The following is a 20,089-nucleotide window of genomic DNA, read 5'->3' on the forward strand; positions in this document are numbered from 1 at the left end:
GTCATACCAATAGTAATATCCCCAACATTAGGCCCCAGATTGATTTGAACTGGTTCATGTCAATCTTCGACACTTAAGAAAAATCTTCTGCCCTGAAACTTTCGTAACCTGCCATGACGTTATCCTCTGGATCTGGGGTAACCTGCCATGACATCACCTGCCATAAATGCATGTTTTGTTCAATGTATCCAATAGATCTTTATCTTGATGACCATCCCAAAAATCGAGGCGTCCTTATAGTTGGATAACTTATGCTTTTGGCCTCCTCGTTTTTCGTGCTCTTTTGGTGGTCTTTCCTTATAAATAGACCCGGCCAGGTCTTTCTTCATTCTTCCTCTTCGTCTTCTTCTTCCTCTCGCACCCCCATTGTTGCTCGAGCTCCACCGCCGTCGGAGCACACCTCATCTGCGTCAACCTTGGCCGCTGCATCAACCTGAATCCGACGAGAGAACGGCGGCGGCCCTCGGCAACAGATCCAGCGCTGTAAGTTTCCCCTTTATGCATCTTTGATCTATGCTAGGGTTGGCAAGTTCTTCTGTATAGTTCATAGTTCATCCCCGTTCTTCGTGTTTCCTCTGCTATGGCTTCTTTTGATCCAACAATAGCATAAATCTCGTGCGGTAGCTATTCCGCATCCATTTTATACATTAGCAGATCCTCTTTCTTTGCAAGGAATCCTCATTAGGACGCATGAACTTCTCTCTACCATGTTTTTAGGTCTAGAAATTTTTCTTTTTAGAACAACCATTTGATCAAAAATAATAGCTGTAGTTTGTGAAACCTGTTTATGCAACACTTAGGAAAAAATATGAACTTGTTAAATCCATCTAGCCATGGAGACTCTTGTCACCGGCTTTTTAAAGAGACAAAGCTCACTTGATAACTTTGACCACTCATGGCGGTTTAATTAATTCTAGGGCGACTTAAATAACTTTAAACCTAATTATCCTTATACCATTAGGCCCCTTCATAAGCCGCCATCTTGAATCTGTACTCTAATGCTTCTGTCTGGCTTAAATTTGAACCGAGGATTTTTTACTCTTTAGGCTTTGTCATAATGGCGCCAAAAGCTCCGACTTCCTGCAACTGGGTCAAATCGATTGTCACAGAAAACATATTTGATGATTTTGTGAAGACCGGCTATCTGCCGAAGAAAGAAGTCATGTCCTATCGTGCCCCAGACCCGGAAGAAAAATTTCCCCAGCCCAAAGAGGGGGAGGTTATTGTTTTCACGGATCACATGAACCAGGGTTTCTCTCCACCCGGCTCAGAATTCTTCAGAGATGTGTTGCACTTCTTTGATCTTCGTCCACAAGACATCGGACCCAATTCTGTGTCTAACATCTGTAACTTCCAAGTATTCAGTGAAGTATGTCTTGGAGAAGAACCCAATATGTTGCTCTTCAGAGAGTTATTTTACTTAAACCGCCATAATGAATGCGCCAGCGGCCAGAGCTTGGAACTTGGTGGTGTCTCAATCCAGCGTCTAAGGGACGTTATCTTTCCGTATGCCAATCCACCAAGTCATCCCAAAGACTGGAATCAAACCTGGTTTTACTGCCAGGACACCTCTCCAGCTAGTGAAAATCCTCTGTCCGGCCTTTGTGCTCTCCGTATGGACTCCACACATCCGCTCCCTAACAATATAACAACCGCCAAACGTAAAACGCTCGCCCCCACCCTGGCTAAGATCAAGGCTCTTCTGGGGAATGGGATGAACGACATTGATTTAGTCCGGGTTTGGCTCGCCTGGCGGGTTATTCCATTGAGCCGCTGCCCCGGTTTGATGTGCACTTATACTGGCAAAAAGGATGACCATCTACGGCACAGTCCTGGTGACTTGCCTGGCCATGTCATCAACGATATGCCAATGTCACTTTTGAATGAGAGTTTAGCAGACTGCGGTAAGGTGGGCTTAGCTCCCTTCTGTGAAGCTAATCCGGCTCCAACGGTAAGCTGCCCCACTGAATATATTACTTTGATTTTTCGATGTTTTACCCATACTCATATCTCTGCTTAACTTCTCACAGGCGGGTGATAAATTCTGGAAAGCCAAATATGATCACGAGGCCGCAAAGAAAGCCAGAAAACTGAAGAAAGCCGTCAAGAAAGAGGCCGCCAAGAAGAAGGGCAAGAAAGCCACCGCCTCCGACTTACTTCAGCTTGAAGATTCTTCTGAGTCGGAGGTAGCCCTTGAATCTCTTGGCTCCTTTTTTAATTATCTTATTGACACTGATTATCAGCAGGAGGACACAGGGGAAAGCCGTAACAAGGTTGATGAGGTAACTATCCTTTCCTCCGACTCCGAGCCTTCGCCAAGATGGAAAATCCGCGGTGTGACCCGGAAAGTAAGGTTTTCCGGAGCGGCAGATTTATGAGAGCCGGAGGCAGACCCGGACCAGCAAGGATGCAGAGCTCTCCTCTCGTTTACCAAACACGCCAAGGAAGCACCGGAACAAGGTCACCTCCATTTTAAATATTTCTTACCCTTTGGCGGGTCTTACTTGTTAATCACTCAACTCTTCTGACTCGGATTATTAGGAAACTTCCCCTTCCTCCGGCGACTCAATGCAGTCCAATCTGCCAGCTTTCAAGACTGCACCAGGGTAACAATAATTTCCTTATCTTATATTTACTTTAATCCCTTGTATCTGTATTAACCTTTGTTCTGACACAGTGGACAGGCCAAACCCAGCAAACGGGTTAGAAAGAGCAAGCCGGCTGAAGACACCGTTGTGACTGAGCCAGTTCTTGAAACAGCTGCACCGGACTCGTCAACTCATGATCCGCCATCTGAGCCAGCTCAAAACATACCAACTCCCGCTGCTGACCTTCCTGCTGAGTGTGCCGTTGATGCCTCCGAAAATCCAGAAGCCACTAGCCCGGTCCGCACAGATGACCAGCAAAACATCGATGTTGAGATTACTGGAACTAGCTTTGTTGAGCTGGGAAGGCCAACTCTACTGGCCAAGTGTTCCGCCAAAGAAGAACTTTTGAGCCATTGCCGGATCAAGCTTGACGTTGAAAATTATGCTCATATGAGTGTCGGAGACATCTTTTCTGGCTATATGAGCCAAGTGCACAATATCCGCGACGTTGAAATCGACATGGTGAAACAGATGCACCATAAATTTGAGGTATGACTCCCTCTTTCCCCCTAGTCTACTGCTTATGAAGAATATGTTGTAGAATTTAGAAAATATCATAACTCTGGCTTAATCCATAGCCCCCAAGGGCCAGTTTAATCAAAGTGAATGAGCCAGTCCTTCAGATGCTTATATGAATCATATGAACTGTGTTATTTCGAACTGCAATATGCATTAGCCCCCAAGTGCCAAGTAGTCTTGCTTGCAAGGTGCTTGGGACTTAAATTTTGTGAATCACCAATCTTTATGAACCGCCAGTGTAAATAGACTTCCGCGGTAGACATTAGCCCCCAAGTACCAAGTAGTCTTGCTTGCAAAGTGCTTGGTATTTTCAAATATAAGATCCTAATGATCATGATTTTGATCCGGTCCTTGTGCAGGTTACCACTAGTCAACTGCAAACAGAGATTGCTGATTTGAAGAAACGCCTACAAGCTCAAGAAACAGAGACCCAAAAAGCCAATTCCAAGTTTGAATTCAGTGTAACTGAACAAGAGAAGCTGAAGGCCGACTTTTAAGCAGAGAGAAAAACTTGGGTTGATGAAAAGAATGTTCTAACCCAATGGGCTGTTGATTCAGAGGCTGCTCTTGAAAAGGTAACCAATGAACTGTCCGGCTTGAACCGCCGTGTGACTCAGATGGTTACCGCAATCTTTGGTAAGTCGCCCTGCAAGTTAGAGAAACTATACTTTTTAATGATCATATAAATTTTGTCTCTTAACGCACCTGACATTGCTGTGTAGGCCTGAGGAGCTCTAATCTGAACCAGGACTCTCTGATCAAGCTGAAGGCGGTTTATACCCTGGTGGAGCAACTCTACACCGGGTCTCAGCGTGCTTTAGCCAGCGTGGGTCTGTCCAATGAAGTTCCTACCCTGTAGGCGGATGTGTTAAGAAGGATTTTTGTGCTGCCCCAACGGATTATAGAACTGAAGAGGGCATTTGCAAGATTCGGTGATGTAGCCGCGTTGAGCCGGGCCAAGGCTTGGCTTCTGGAACTAGACCAAGCTGACATTGTCACTGGGTTATCCGAGCCTCAAAGAAGACGGTGTGCCCTTTGATCAAGAAGACTTTGCTGCCTGTGTGAAGGCAATAAGCCCCATAGCCACGGCAATTGCCGAAGAAGCAGATCTCTCTAAGTACCAGGCGAGTTATGATGCGGAGAACCGGAGAATCCCAACACCTCAGTACACCCTGACAAGCCTGATTCCACCAACTCGTAAGCATACATTCGCCCCGGAGATTGACCCGGCCGGGCTAGTTGACGATGAAGCTGATTTTAAAGCTTTGAGTGGCATTAACTGGTCATCGTCAACCTTCTAGGCCCAGGAGCAGGACAAAGAAGTGGAAAGGGTTGATCAGGAGGCTTCAGGCAATCTGGGGAATTAACCCGTCGGGCGGCTCATATTTGTAACCTTGCTGAAAAACAACACTTAATCATTTTGACTCGGGGAGTCATGTAATAGGAGTAGAGATGACTTTAGTGCGCCATGCCTTCGTGCATGTTTTGATGCCTTAATATTGCCTTTAATCACCATCATATTTGCACTTTGTCTTTGTTTTCTGTTTTCCTTTATACATAAGAAATCTTGTAATTAACTTTGCATAGAGGTAGATCACAAAGACCCTCGGCGGCTTACCGCAGGGCAAGTTATAATTATCCCACATAATTATAAATGTAAAATATGAGTTATAAACAACTCTGATCAGAACTTGCAATATAACTGATAACATCATACCTGAGATATCCAGCTTCTTACTGTCGGCTTAATTGATCTGGTCAATAAGGGTGATGACTGAGTTTATGAACCATGATTTTCTCTTGGGATTTGTTAAAAGCTGGGCCATTGATTGCTTCAAAGTTAAACAGGCTCAAAAATCTTATATGTCTTGAGTCATGGACAAAAAAGATCAGAAGACAAATCCAAAATAGTTTTTCAAAAAGACTTAAGCAAAAATGTAGGAAAACAAACTTAAGGTTTCTGATTCGAATATGATCAGTAAACCGTCCCAAAGGGGTTAAGCTAGGGTTCGAATATGACCATGTAGCCCCCACTGGCTTTGGCATTGCGCCGATTAAGAGGGTACCGACAGCTATGTTCTCTTTGGTTCGAATACGACCTATGTTTGAACAGGAAGCCCCCAAATGACCTTAAGAATATTTAACGACTCTGATTTGAATACGATCTGGGTCGGACTCAAGAGAGGTTAAGCTATGATTCAAATACGATCAAGAAGCCCCCAAGTGAGTTTTGGCATTGCGCCGATCAAGTGGGTACCGCCAGCTATGTTCTCTTTGGTTCAAATACGACCTATGTTTGAACAGGAAGCCCCTAAGTGACCATGAGAATATTTAATGACTCTGATTTGAATACGATCTGGGTCGGACCAACAATGGGTTAAGCTAGATTCGAATACGATCAGCCCCCAATGGTCTTTGTGCAATTATGAAAAATGAAGACATATGATCTGTGGGGATGAAAAGGACAGAGGTCTTGCTTTATTACTGATAATATATACATCACCAAGATATGTACATCATGTGAGCCGGTGGCTGAACTGTAGTAAGGCCGAAGATGAGCTATGTTCCACGGCCGGCGGGTCTCCTCCTCCGACTCACGTGAGTCTTTGCGCTCTCGAACGTCGATAAGATAGTATGACCCGTTATTCAAATTCTTGCTGACCACAAAGGGCCCTTCCCAAGGTGGGGATAACTTGTGTGCATCAGTCTGATCCTGGATGAGCTGGAGCACCAAGTCGCCTTCTTGAAAGGTTCTTGATTTAACCCGGCGGCTGTGATAACGCCGCAGGCCCTGTTGGTAAATCACCAAGCGAGCTGCTGCTAAGTCACGCTTTTCGTCAAACAAGTCAAGTGCCTCTTGTCGTGCTTGTTCATTGTTAGCTTCCACATAAGCCGCCACTCGGGGCGAGTCATGGCGGATGTCACTAGGAAGAACCGCCTCTGCTCCATAAACCATAAAGAAAGGGGTAAAACCCATAGATCTGTTGGGGGGTAGTGTTGATGCTCCACAACACTGATGGTAACTCTTCCACCCAACAACCCGGCGTTCGTTGCAAAGGAACTAAAAGCCGGGGTTTGATACCCTTTAAAATCTCCTGATTGGCTCTTTCTGCTTGACCATTGGATTGGGGGTGAGCTACTGATGAGACATCAAGACAGATATGCTCACGTTCATAGAACTCCTCCATAGCCCCCTTGGACAAGTTAGTGCCATTATCAGTTATGATGCTTGGGGGGAAGCCAAAATGAAAAATCACCTTTTTCATGAATTTAACCGCTGTTGCTGCATCACACTTACTGACTGGCTCAGCTTCCACCCACTTTGTGAATTTATCCACTACCACCAAAGGGTGAGTCTTTTTGTCCTTGGATCTTTTGAAAGGCCCAGCCATATCAAGCCCCCATATAGCAAACAACCAAGTAATTGGTATCATCCTCAATTCTTGAGCCGGCACATGAGCTCGCCGTGAAATTTTTTGACACCCATCACAATTACTGACCAGATCTTCTGCATGTGCATGAGTCGATAGCCAATAAAATCCGTGACGGAAAGCTTTGTCCACGAGGGACTTTGAACCGGCGTGATGGCTGCAATCCCCTTCATGGATCTCACGAAGAATCTCTTGGCCTTCTTCAGGGGATACACAACATTGAAACGCCCTAGTGACACTACGGTGATGTAACTCGCCATTGGTAATCGTCATTGACTTAGACCGCCGGGTTATCTGTCAAGCCAAGGTTTCATCCTCAGGTAGTTCTCCCCGGGTCATGTAAGCCAAATATGGCACCGTCCAGTCTGGGATGATGTGAAGAGCCGCCACCAACTGTGCCTCCGGGTCAGGCACAGCCAAGTCTTCCTCTATAGGTAACTGGACAGGCGGATTATGCAAAACATTCAAAAAGGTATTCGGGGGTACCGGTTTACGCTGAGACCCAAGCCGGCTTAGAGCATCAGCCACCTTGTTCTTCCTGCGATCTTTGTGTTCCACTTGATTACCCTTGAAATGTCCAGCCACAACATCAACTTCATGGCGAGAAGCCGCCATGAGAGGATCTTTGGAATCCCACTTGCCTGAAACCTGTTGAGCTACCAAATCTGAGTCGCCAAAGCACCTTACCCAGCTTAAGTTCATCTCTTTAGCCATCCAAAGACCATGGAGTAAGGCCTCATACTCAGCTGCATTATTAGTACAGGGAAACAACAATCTTAGCACATTACAAAATTTATCACCTCGAGGAGAAGCCAAAACAACTCCAGCCCCCGAGCCTTCCAATTGCCTGGATCCATCAAAGTGAATTGTCCAGTATGTGTTATCCGGCTTCTCTTCAGGGGCCTGTAACTTTGTCCAATCCTTGATGAAATCCACCAGTGCTTGAGATTTGATAGCAGTGCGAGGCACATACTTTAAGCCATGAGGCCCAAGCTCAATAGCCCACTTGGCGACTCGTCCTGTAGCCTCTGTGTTCTGGATGATATCCCCCAAAGGAGCAGAACTGACCACAGTGATGGGATGACCCAGAAAATACCGCTTAAGCTTCCGGCTGGCCATGAACACCCCATAAACAAGCTTTTGCCAATGTGGATACCTTTGTTTGGACTCGATCAGCACCTCACTGATGCAATAAACCAGACGTTGAACCGGATATTCTTTATCAGACTCACTTCGCTCCACCACAATAGCTACACTGACAGCGTGTGCATTAGCAGCCACATACAACAACAACGACTCTTTGTCAATGGGAGCAACAAGGACCGGTGGCTTAGCCAATTGTCTCTTCAAATTCTCAAAGGCAATGTCAGCAACATCACTCCAAACGAAGTTATCTGTCTTCTTCAACATTTGATACAGTGGTATGGCCTTCTCACCTAACCGGCTTATGAACCGGCTTAAAGCAGCAATACGACCCGCCAATCGCTGAACATCATTGATGCACTTGGGTATTGCCAGAGAGGTGATAGCCTTGATCTTCTCCGGGTTAGCCTCAATGCCTCTGTTAGAAACAAAAAAAAACAAAAGCTTACCTGCCGGCACACCAAAGACGCACTTTGTCGGGTTAAGCATCATGGTGTACACCCGGAGATTATCAAAGGTCTCCTTGAGATCATCTATCAGTGTTTCCTTCTCTCTGGACTTCACCACAATATCATCCACGTAAGCATGCACATTACGGCCAATCTAAGTATGAAGGCAATTCTGCACGCAACGTTGATAAGTTGCTTGGGCACTCTTAAGTCCAAAAGGCATAGAAACATAGCAGAAGGCTCCAAAAGGAGTAATGAACGTTGTCTTCTCCTGGTCCTTAACCGCCATCTTGATCTGATGATATCCAGAATAAGCATCCAAAAAACTCAAATGCTCAAATCCCGCCGTAGCATCAATAATTTGATCAATACGTGGGAGAGCAAAAGGATCAGCCGGACAGGCTTTGTTTAAGTCCGTGTAGTCCACGCACATGCGCCAAGTGGTGTTCTTCTTGAGTACTAGCACTGGATTAGCCAACCACTCCGGATGAAATATCTCAATGATAAACCTGGCCGCCAAGAGCCGGGCCACCTCCTGTCCAATTGCCTCACGCCTCTCATTGTTAAACCGCCAAAGGAACTGCTTGACCGGCTTAAACCTTGGATCAATGTTGAGAGTGTGTTCAGCGAGTTCTCTCGGTACACCCGACATGTCAGAAGGTTTCCATGCAAAGATGTCCCGATTCTCACGGATGAACTCGATGAGCATGCTTTCCTATTTGGTATCTAGATTGGAACTGATAATGAACTTCTTAGATGAATCGCCAGGAACAAAATCGACCATCTTGGTATCCTCCGCCGATTTAAACTTTATCTCCAGCTCACGCTCTATGGTGGGCTTCTTCAAAGATGTCATATCTGTCGGTTCAACATTGTCTTTATAGTATTTTAATTCTTCTGCGGCACAAACTGACTCAGCATAAGCCACATCACCTTCCTCGCATTCCAGAGCCACCTTCCGACTGCCATGAACCGTAATGGTCCCTTTATGACCCGGCATCTTCAGCTGCAGATATACATAACACGGCCGCGCCATGAACTTGGCGTACGCCGGCCACCCAAATAGAGCATGATATGGGCTCCTGATCTTGACCACCTCAATGGTTAACTTCTCGGCCCTAGAATCATATTCATCTCCAAAGGCTACCTCCAGCTCAATCTTACCAACTGGCTATGCCGACTTACCAGGAACCACACTGTGAAAAACAGTATTGGACTGCTTAAGGTTTTTATCTGTTAACCCCATACGGCGGAAGGTCTCATAATAGAGGATATTGATGCTGCTGCCTCCATCCATGAGCACCTTAGTGAACTTGTACCCCCCAACTTGAGGTGCTACCACCAAAGCCAAGTCAACCGGATTATCGACCTGGGGCGGGTGATCCTCCCGACTCCACATGATGGCCTACTCAGACCATCGTAAGTAGCGAGGAACTGCCGGCTCAACGGCTTTAACTGCCCTCTTATGAAGCTTCTGGTCCCGCTTACATAAGCTCGTGGTGAAAACATGATACTGTCCACTATTTAACTGCTTTGGATTGCTCTGATAACCAGACTGTTGTTGCTGCTGCTGACCCCCTAGCCAGATTGCTGATTGTAACCACCTTGATTGAAATTGCTTTGATTATTCTAGTGACCCTGGAAACCGGAACCAGAACCGCCACTTCCATTGTTCGGGCCGTGAAAGCCGCCGCCTCCTGACCCGCCGCTCGACCCGTGATTTCCATTGAACATATTGGAATTTTTGAAGGCCTTCATGATAGTGCAATCCTTCCACAGGTGTGTAGCCGGCCTTCGTTTCGTGCCATGCTTCGGGCAAGGCTCATTCAACAACTGCTCGAGAGTAGGGCCTGACCCGCCAGATCGTGGAGGTGGCCTCCCCTTATGCCGCTGATTTTTTCCCTGTGTATTGGGGTTGGACACAAACTCTAAGTTACCATCCGCCTTACGTTTATTGTTGCCGCCTTGATTTGCCGGGTTAGGCTGCGTGCCCTTAGAGTTGCCGCTCTTTTTTCCCTTCCCTGCCTTATTATCGTTAGACTCGGGATCCTTGGTACTATCCGAGTCGGCATATTTAACCAGAGCCGCCATCAACTGACCCATGTCAGGACCTTCACGCTTGAGCCACCCCAGCTTCATCTTCAGAGGCTCAAAACGGCAATTTTGCTCCAACATCAATACTGCAGAACCGGCATCCATCTTATCACAGGAGTGTATTATTTCTTTCACTCGGCGCACCCAATGGGTCGTGGACTCACCCTGCTATTGTTTGCAACCAGTCAGATCCATAATCGACATGGGTTGCTTGCACGTATCTTTAAAGTTCTGGATAAACTTCTCCTTTAACTCTGCCCATGAACCAATGGAATTAGGTGGCAACGCCTTCAACCAGTTACGGGCCGTTCCATCCAACATCATGGTGAAGTACTTGGCCATCGCAGCATCGCTCACCTCTAGTAACTCCATGGCCATCTCGTAACTTTAAATCCATGCTCCGGGCTGTAAATCGGCCGTGTAATTCGGTACTTTACGAGGCCCCTTAAAATCCTTGGGCAACCGCTCGTTGCACAGAGCCGGTACCAAACAAGGAACGCCCCCGGTTCTTATGACTATTCCTGCCTCAACTGACACTGCTGGATAAACCGACAGGGGCTGATAAGCCGCCTGCTGTGCCGCCTGTTGAGCTGCTATTTCCGCTGCCTGTTGAGCCGCCTGCTCAATCTACTGACGCTCCTGATTATGCACATTAGGAGCCCCACCCTGAGCCGGGACGTACCCACGTGGCTGGTTACGGCGCTGGGCATTGCTTGACACGGCTGGCGGATCCAAATGCCTGCTGTAACTCTTGCTCCGGCTCGGACATGGGGTAGAATGAATCATGTCTCTACTGTAAGAGTATGCCTCCTGCTGTGCCAAGGCCGTCTGAAGAAGATCTCTGACTCTTCGCATTTCAACCGCCGCTGGTGAGTCCCATCAGCTGGGAGAGCCGCCAGTCGTGCTGCCGCCGCGATCATGTTCTCCAGCGGGTTAGAGTAATGACCCGCTGGTGTCGGCACATAAAGGGGCGGAGCAGTATTTAGACGTGGGGGTCCCATAACCTGTGGTTGAATCGGCGTGTTGATCTCGGGTGCTATGACCTGATTTACTCCCGGCGGGTTACTGGGTCCCGCTTCGGGTGTCTGGAAAAGGTTCCTAGGATCATAAACCGGAGGTAGACGAGATTGAGCCTTCTGATACCTTCTCCTCATAACCTCATTGGATGCATTCTGCTCCATCGTGAGCTGAAAAGCCTGTGATTGAATATGCTGTGCTCGGACATCCAGAGCTGCCCGATCAGCAGTAATCCTGACGTCTTCTGCTGCCAGGTTTTCTTTAGCCCGTGCTATATCAAGCTTCAACTGTGCCACTTCTGCATCGTGCTGAGCTTGATCCGCCGGGTTGACCATGGCGGTTAATAGGGTCATCAAATTATTAGTGAGATCCATCAACTCCTGAGCCGGCGAGCGCACAGGGCCTCCTGCCCCGGCTGCTGCTGTCCCGGAGGTAATGGGTGCCGCAGTTGATGAAGTTAACGCAGGTTGAGTACATGCCATGAAGATTCCAACTCTGCTTGGCGGCTCAAAGGGGTCCGGAATACTACTGCCATCGGAAAAAACCCCAAGCCCGCCGTCTTGCAGTTGATACAACGAATCTATCTCACCTGTGGACGATTCACCATCGGAGTAGATGGCCATCTCACAACCGGAGTCAGATCCTTCAGAAAATTCTCCTCCATGGATGCATCCCACGAAGGCACGCCTGACGGTGGGTTGAGCCCGGGCGGGTCTCACACGCTAAGCCGTCTCGATGATGTCGGTGCAGATGTCCGGCTCAGGGCTCGGCTCTCCGATCTTACCGATGAAGACGTGGATTCCGCCGAAGGGGACCCGGTACCCGTATTCAATTGAGCTGGCGTCGGGGCCCCAGCCTGCATCATTGATGTAGAGCTTGCCGCGATGACTCTTGGTCATTCGGCCCACAGCGTATCCCTTGAGCCCCTCGAAGCTGCCCTTTAAGAACTCAAATCCACCGTGCGCTGGCCCCATGGTGGCCGCCAACTGTCGTGGAATTGTCATGTAAGATGTCCTAGCGTAATGACTTAGTCGTGGATCCATCGAAACTAAGAAGTTTAAAGGGGTTAAACGGGACAAAGGACACGTGGTTTATACTGGTTCGGCCCCTTACGGTGAAGGTAAAAGCCTATGATCCAGTTTTGGGTGGGATTGCTTATGAATCGATAACCAGGGAGCGAAAGCTCTTGACCTAGTTCTTGATCTGATGTTACTTGCCCTAAACCGCCGCCGGGTCGTCCCTTTATATACAGAGGTCGACGCCCAGCGGCTCACAGAGTCCCAGCCGGCTCGTAAATAGTGTCCGGCTTGGTCTCTTAACTATTCTTGCTTTACAATACAAGTCACATACATATGGCAGTTTATCACTACGGGCCTTAAGTCGCCTCTGGGCTTTGGGCCTATTCTTGAACCGCCATCTCCATCCTGGGTCTTGGGCTTCAAGAATACTTGCAAGTATAACCCGTCCCCTCCTGGGTGGGTCACACCAATAGTTATATCCCCAATAGGTGGCGTATATCATATTCACCGTTTTGATTTGGGGAGGAAATTTCTTCTGCCCCACTGTGTTCGGTAGCTGGGGCTCCTCGTCGTCATCGCTGTGCAGCCCCTTTTCCTTATTTTCGGCATTTAACTTGCCGGCCTGTTTGAATACCCAGCACTCTCTGTTGGTGTGGTTGGCTGGTTTATCGGGGGTGCCATGGATTTGACATCGACGATCTAGGGTGCGGTCCAAACTAGACGGACCCGGATTGTTTCTTTTAAATGGCTTCTTCCGCTGACCGGACTTGGAGCCACTGAATCCGGCATTGACGACCGTGTCTTCGGCGTTATCGCCATTATTTCGACGCTTGAATCTGTTGCGTCGGGGTTTGCCGTTGCTGTCTCTGGTGTTTGAAGCACCAGACTTTCCTGATGTGCTGCTGCTATGGGCTAACCAACTATCCTTGCCCGTGCAAAAGCGGGTCATAAGTGTCGTAAGGGCTGCCATGGATTTCGGCTTCTCTTGGGCGAGGTGTCGGGCTAGCTACTCGGCGCGGATGTTATGCTTGAAGGCCGCTAGGGCTTAGAAATCCAGACAGTTGACAATTTGGTTGACTCTCCGGGCTGTTGGGTGATATGACTGAAGTCATCAGCGTCCGGTGGTCATACATAAGTGCCCTGAAAGTTGTCGAGAAATGCATCTTCCAGGTTCTCCCAACTGCCAATGGAGTTTTCTGGCAGTCTGTTTAACCAGTGTCGAGCTGGTCCCTTGAGTTTTAGCGGGAGGTACTTGATGGCATGAAGATCATCACCGCGGGCCATGTGAATATGGAGAAGGAAGTCTTCAATCCGAACCGCGGGGTCAATTGTCCCATCATATGATTCAATGTTCACGGGTTTAATCCCTTCTAGGAATTCATGTTCCATCACTTCATCCGTGAAGCATAGGGGGTGTGCAGCGCCTCTGTGCAGAGCCACTTCGCGACGCAGTTCAAATGTAGCTGGTCTGCTGTATTCAGCCCTAGTGGTTTTGTATGTATTGTATTCGGCGCGACGGTCATCGTCGCGTGTTGAGGCGCGCCCCCGTGATCCATAGATCGATCTTGGATGTCCTGCTTTGTCTTCCAGTTCGTCATGCAGGTCATGTGAGTAGCCCCGGGCCTTGGTGTTTTTAGTTGTTCGGCAACGTGGTGCGGGCTAGTGCTCGGGCTGATACGTCACTTTATCTTGGCCACGGGGTGGCCGGTCAGCCGCATCCTATGCTAGTGCCTCGTCCTCGAATTGAGGTAACAACTTCCGCCTCGGGTAGCTTTTGCTTGGGCGTTCGAGTCCGTATTCCTCGGCAGCTAGGACTTCAGTCCATCTTTTAGCTAGCAGATCTTGATCAGCTTGAAGCTGCTGCTGCTTCTTCTTCAGGATTTTCGCAAGCCGTTGCTTGAAACATTCCTGCTCGGCGGGATCCTCAGGCATGGTAAATTCGTCGTAGACGAGGCTCACCTCATCCTCGGAGGGGGGCATGTAGTTGTCCTCCTCTGAGTTTTCATTCATGGCCTATTCATCAGGGCTGGCTTGCCCGTCCCCCCATCCGGCCTGTTCAAATCCTGGCTAGGCGGGGTCGTCTTCATTATCTTCGGCATCGTCCTATGCCGGTATTGCTGTTTTTACCATGGCATGGTTTAGAGCGGCGCCGCTGACGTCAGTGCTTTGGCTGCTTCTTGGGAGGGTTATCCTCACCTGTATCCTTTTTGTCCTCTCCATTATCTTCTTTGGGGGTATCCACCATGTAAATGTCATATGACGAGGTGGCTGTCCATCACCCTATGGGCGGTGGTTCCTCTTCTTCTCCCGCATCGTCGTCCATATCGTCAATGTCTTTGGAGTCGAAGTTGAGCATGTCGGTCAAGTCGTCGACAGTGGCTATCAAGTGGGTGATGGGTGGGCAGCGAAGTTCTTCGTCGTCCGTTTCCCACTCAAGCCGGACATAGTTCAGCCAAGAATCTCTGGACAAGGAGAGAAATCTTAATGAATTTAACACGTCGCCCAAGGGCGAGTGCTGAAAGATGTCCCGCAGGTAAACTCCAAGTTCGGCGCCCAATCCATTTCGACGGGCGCGGACACACGTGGTTCGGAACCCGTATCCGAAGACGAGTCCGGGGGTCCGACGACACATGCCTCGATAGAGGCTGAATCTGTGTTCGGCTCCAACACCGTAGAGTATGCAGCCTCCATGGTGGGGTCCAGCCCCCCATCCACGGATGACGTGATCTGTTCTGGATCTAGGGCCAGGGCAGTCACAGGCGCGGTCTCTTGAGCGTAGTCCGATGATAGATTTAAGTCATGTTCATCATGGCTGCAGGGAGCGGCTGTCGTGGGTTCGAATCCGTCGAAGATCAAGTCTCCACGGATGTCGGCGATGTAATTCAAGCTTCCAAACCTTACCCAATGGCCAGGGGCATATCTATCGATCTGCTCCAGATGGCCAAGCGAGTTGGCCCGCAGTGCAAAACCGCGAACACGAAGATCTGTCCGAGGAGAAAAGTCTCACCCTGGGCCGCGTTTTTGTAGATGATTGAGGGAGCCATCAAGCGTACTGATGACGACACAGTGGAACTCTCAATGAAAGCACCAATGTCGGTGTCAAAACCGGCGGATCTCGGGTAGGGGGTCCCGAACTGTGCGTCTAAGGCTAATGGTAACTGGAGGCGGGGGACACGATGTTTACCCAGGTTCGGGCCCTCTCTATCGAGGTAATACCCTACTTCCTGCTTGATTGATCTTAATGATATGAGTATTACAAGAGTTGATCTACCACAAGATCGATGAGGCTAGCCCTAGAAGCTAGCCTATGATTATGATTGTTGTCCTCATCCTACGGACTAAACCCTTCGGTTTATATAGACATCGGAGGGGGCTAGGTTTACACTGAGTCAGTTACAGAGAAGGAAATCTACATATCTGAATCGCCAAGCTTGCCTTCCACGCAAAGGAGAGTCCCACCCGGACACGGGACGAAGTCTTCTATCTTGTATCTTCATAGTCCAACAGTCCAGCTAAAGTATATAGTCCGGCTGTCAGAGGACCCCCTAATCTAGGACTCCCTCAAGGGGGGGGGGTGCAGGTGCTAGTGCCGCCATAGGGGGTGCTGGCTGGCGGCAGGCAGCTCCACGATGGCGCTCCCACATGGCCGGGCCGTGCGCTGGTGCTGGGGCGTGAAGGCGGCTGCTCACACCCGTGAGGTCGGGGGTGACGCCGGCCTCCGCCAGCCGAAAGGCGGTGATGACCTCGTCGTGCGCTTTGCCCTTCCAAAAGGCGTGATGGCCAACGATGTTGTGCCGGCTATCGTGGTAGGTCCGGAGCTCTCCGTCGTCACGCCCAGGCCAAGCGTCGAATAGCCGTCGGCGCTTATCTTCCATTGTCGGGGAAGACGACAGCCCGGCGACACGAGCAGGCCGTACCGGCACAGCTCCGCTATCTCCGGGTTGCCGAGGCTAGACGGCCATGAGCTCGGGGCGTTGTCGTTGCCGCCGACGCTGCTGCTCCCGTGGTGGTAGGACATCGCCGGCGCTGTGATGGTTCTGGTCGGCGACAGGAGGGCGGGGTGTGATATCGGGTGTGGGGTGACAGCGCCAGGGCGGGGTCTTAATAGTCGTTCTGGCGATGGGAGGCGGGTGGCCGGGTCGGCACCGACATTACTTCTCATTAATGTCGGCGCCTCGGGATGGGGTGGCGGGGGGTGGAAGGCGAGGCGGCCGTCGACGGGACGGGGCGTGATACGTCTCCAATGTATCGACTTTTTCTCATGCTTTTCCTCTTGTTTTGGACTCTATTTGCATGATTTGAATGAAACTTACCCCGGCCTGACGCTATTTTCAACAGAACTACCATGGTGTTATTTTTGTGCAGAAATAAAAGTTCTCGGAATGGAATGAAACTTTGCGAGGATTTTTTATATCAATAATAAGAATTTATGGAGCCAAGACCTTCGGGAGAGGGGCACCTGGGTGGGCACAACCCACCAGGGCACGCCCCCTCTCCTGGCGTGCTCAGGTGGGTTGTACCCACCTGGTGGCCCCGCAGACGACCGCCTGATACTATAAAATCACATATTTCCAGAAAAAAAATCAGGGAGAAAGAATTATCGCGATCCACGAGACAGAGCCGCCCCTATCCTTCCTCGGGAGGGCAGATATGGAGTCCGTTTGGGGCTCCGGAGAGGGGTATCTTTGTTCTTCGTCATGACCAACCCATTTCCATCGCCAATTGCGTGACGCACCCCACCGGGAGTGACTAATTCCTTTGTAGGCTCACTGGTCGGTGAGGAGTTGGATGAGATTCATGATGTAATCGAGTTAGTTTTGTTAGGGCCAGATCCCTAGTATCCACTATGTTTTTAGATTGATGTTGCTATGACTTTGCTATGCTTAATGCTTGTCACTTTGGGCCCGGGTGCCATGTTTTCAGATTGGAACCGTTTATGTTATCACCTTTATATCCATGATCTAGATCCGATCTTGCAAGTTATAGTCACCTATTACGGTTATGATCCGACAACCCGGGAGTGACAACAACCGGGCCCACTCTCGATGATGACTGTAGTTTGAGGAGTTCATGTATTCACTATGTGTTAATGCTTTGTTCCAGTTCTCTATTAAAATGAGGCCTTAATATCCCTTAGTTTCCAATATGGACCCCGCTGCCACTGGAGGGTAGGAAAAAAGATGTCATGCAAGTTCTTTTAATAAAGCACGTACGACTATTTACGGAATACATGCCTACATTATATCGATGAACTGGAGCTAGTGCCGTATCGCCCTAGGTTAATTATAACTGTCACATGATGAATATCATCCATCAAGTCACTGATCCAATGCCTATGAATTTATCCTATATTGTTCTTGGTAAGTTACTACTGTTGCTACTACTACAACATCACTGCTATCACCGTTACCGTTACTGTTGTTGCTGCTACTATCATGAAAACTATCATACTACTGTGCTACTAATCACTTTGCTGCAGATAATTAATCTCCAGGTGTGGTTGAATTGACAACTCAGTTGCTAATACCTTCAAATATTCTGTGGCTCCCCTTGTGTCGAATCTATAAATTTGGGTTGAATACTCTACCCTCGAAAACTCTTACGATCCCCTATACTTGTGGGTTATCAAGACCTTTTTCTGGCGTCGTTGCCGGGGAGCATAGCTATATTTGTTGAGTCACTTGGGATCATTATCAATTTATCACTATGAAGAATCTGAAGGATCCTAAGACTAAGATATTTTCCTGAAAGACGAGGGGAGGTAAGGAACTACCGTCAAGTTCTGCTTTAGATTCACCTTCTGTTATGAGTAAACTTGCAACACCACCACATGCTATTAATTCTGATATGTCGCAAGTTATTGATGATGCTACTTCTACTATGAATGATGGTTATGATGATGCTAGTACCATGCTTGATAATGATGATGTGCCACTTGGTGAATTTCTTGATGAACAAATTGCTAGAGTAATACAACATGATGTTGTTGAGTCTGATGATGAGCTTGAAACTGAAACTCCTGAAACACCTTCTTGACCTAACCCTCCTAGATATGAATTGCCTAAGGTACCAGAAGGTTATGTTATGAGTGAAGAGGCAACTAGGCAGCTTATTATTTTTCTTATAATTTTTGGAGTTAGGGAATATGATGAATCTTGCATTCTTTACAGACTATACTGTTTAGGCAGATTGCTATTATGTTTGCATTGTTTGCATATTTTTGCTTGCTTAATGATTCTATTTGAGGATAGGAGTATTAAATATGCAGAGGAAGTTAGTATGTAATGTTGAATAATAATGTTAGTAATTTGTTACAGTAGAAAATGATAAGGTTTTGCAATGTTTTATACTAACTTATCTCACGAGTTCTTGTTGAGTTCTGTGTGGGTGAAGTTTTTGAGATTTAGGAAACCGAGATATTAAAGGAATTAAGGAGACACAAAAGCTCAAGCTTGGGGATGCCCAAGGCACCCCAAGATAATATTCTAACAAGTCTCAAGCATCTAAGCTTGGGGATGCCCCTGTAGGCATCCCACCTTTCTTCTTCAACAATTATCGGTTAGTATCGGTTGAACCTAAGTTTTTGCTTCTTCACATGATATGTGTGCTATCCTTGAAATGTCATTTTGTTTTGTTTTGCTTGCTGTTTGAATAAAATAAGATCTGAAATACTTAAATGAGAGAGAGTCTTCACATAGTTACATAATTATTTAACTACTCATTGATCTTCACTTATATCTTTTTGGAGTAGTTTTTCATTTACTCGTGTGCTTCATTTATATCCTATGAGTAAATGGTTGAATGAGTTGAATGTCATAAACCTGAAATTATATATGTTTCATATGCTTATCCCATGGGGAGTAATGACTTCACATATAAGAAGTAGAGGTTGTAAATTTATTGAAGGTTAGAAACATTGTATTGGTCACTTGAACAATTCATCAAAGAATATTGAAGGAAGAGAGATTTCACATATAAATATATTATCATGGACATCTTTTGTAATTGTGAGCACTCATTAAAATTTGACATGCTAAAAAGTTGATGTTGGACAAGGAAGACAACGTAATGTGTTATGTTTTCCTATATCTGAAAAGTTATATTGTCTTGGATCATCCAACATGTTGAGCTTGCCTTTCCCTCTCATGCTAGCCAAATTATTTGCACCAAGTAGAAATACTACTTGTGCTTCCAAACATCCTTTAAACCAGTTTTGCCATGAGAGTCCACCATACCTACCTATGGATTGAGTAAGATCCTTCAAGTAAGTTGTCATCGGTGCATGCAATAAAAATTGCTCTCTAAATATGTATGATCTATTAGTGCGAAGAAAATAAGCTTTATACGAACTTGTGATAGGGAAGAAACAAAAGTGACGGAGCGCATAATAAAGGTCTTTATCACCAACGGCAATATAAAGTGACGTTCTTTTGCATTAAGATTTTGTGCATCCAACCATAAAAGCGCATGATAACCTCTACTTCCCTCTGCGAAGGGCCTATCTTTTGATTTTATCTTCTACCCTTATACAAGAGTCATGGTGATCAAAACCTTTCCTTTTTATACTTTTTTATTTGGCAAGCACTTTGTGTTGGTGTGATCCGGATATATATATCCACTTGGATGTAGGCATTCATAAATTATTGTTGACATTACCCTTGAGGTAAAAGGTTGGGAGGCGAAATTATAAGCCCCTATCTTTCTCTGTGTTCGATTAAAACTTTGGACCCATAAATAACACGTGAGTGTTAGCAATTGTGAAAGACTAA

The sequence above is a fragment of the Triticum dicoccoides genome, chromosome 2B, assembly GCF_002162155.2.
Source record: "Triticum dicoccoides isolate Atlit2015 ecotype Zavitan chromosome 2B, WEW_v2.0, whole genome shotgun sequence".
Taxonomy (NCBI): Eukaryota; Viridiplantae; Streptophyta; class Magnoliopsida; order Poales; family Poaceae; genus Triticum; species Triticum dicoccoides.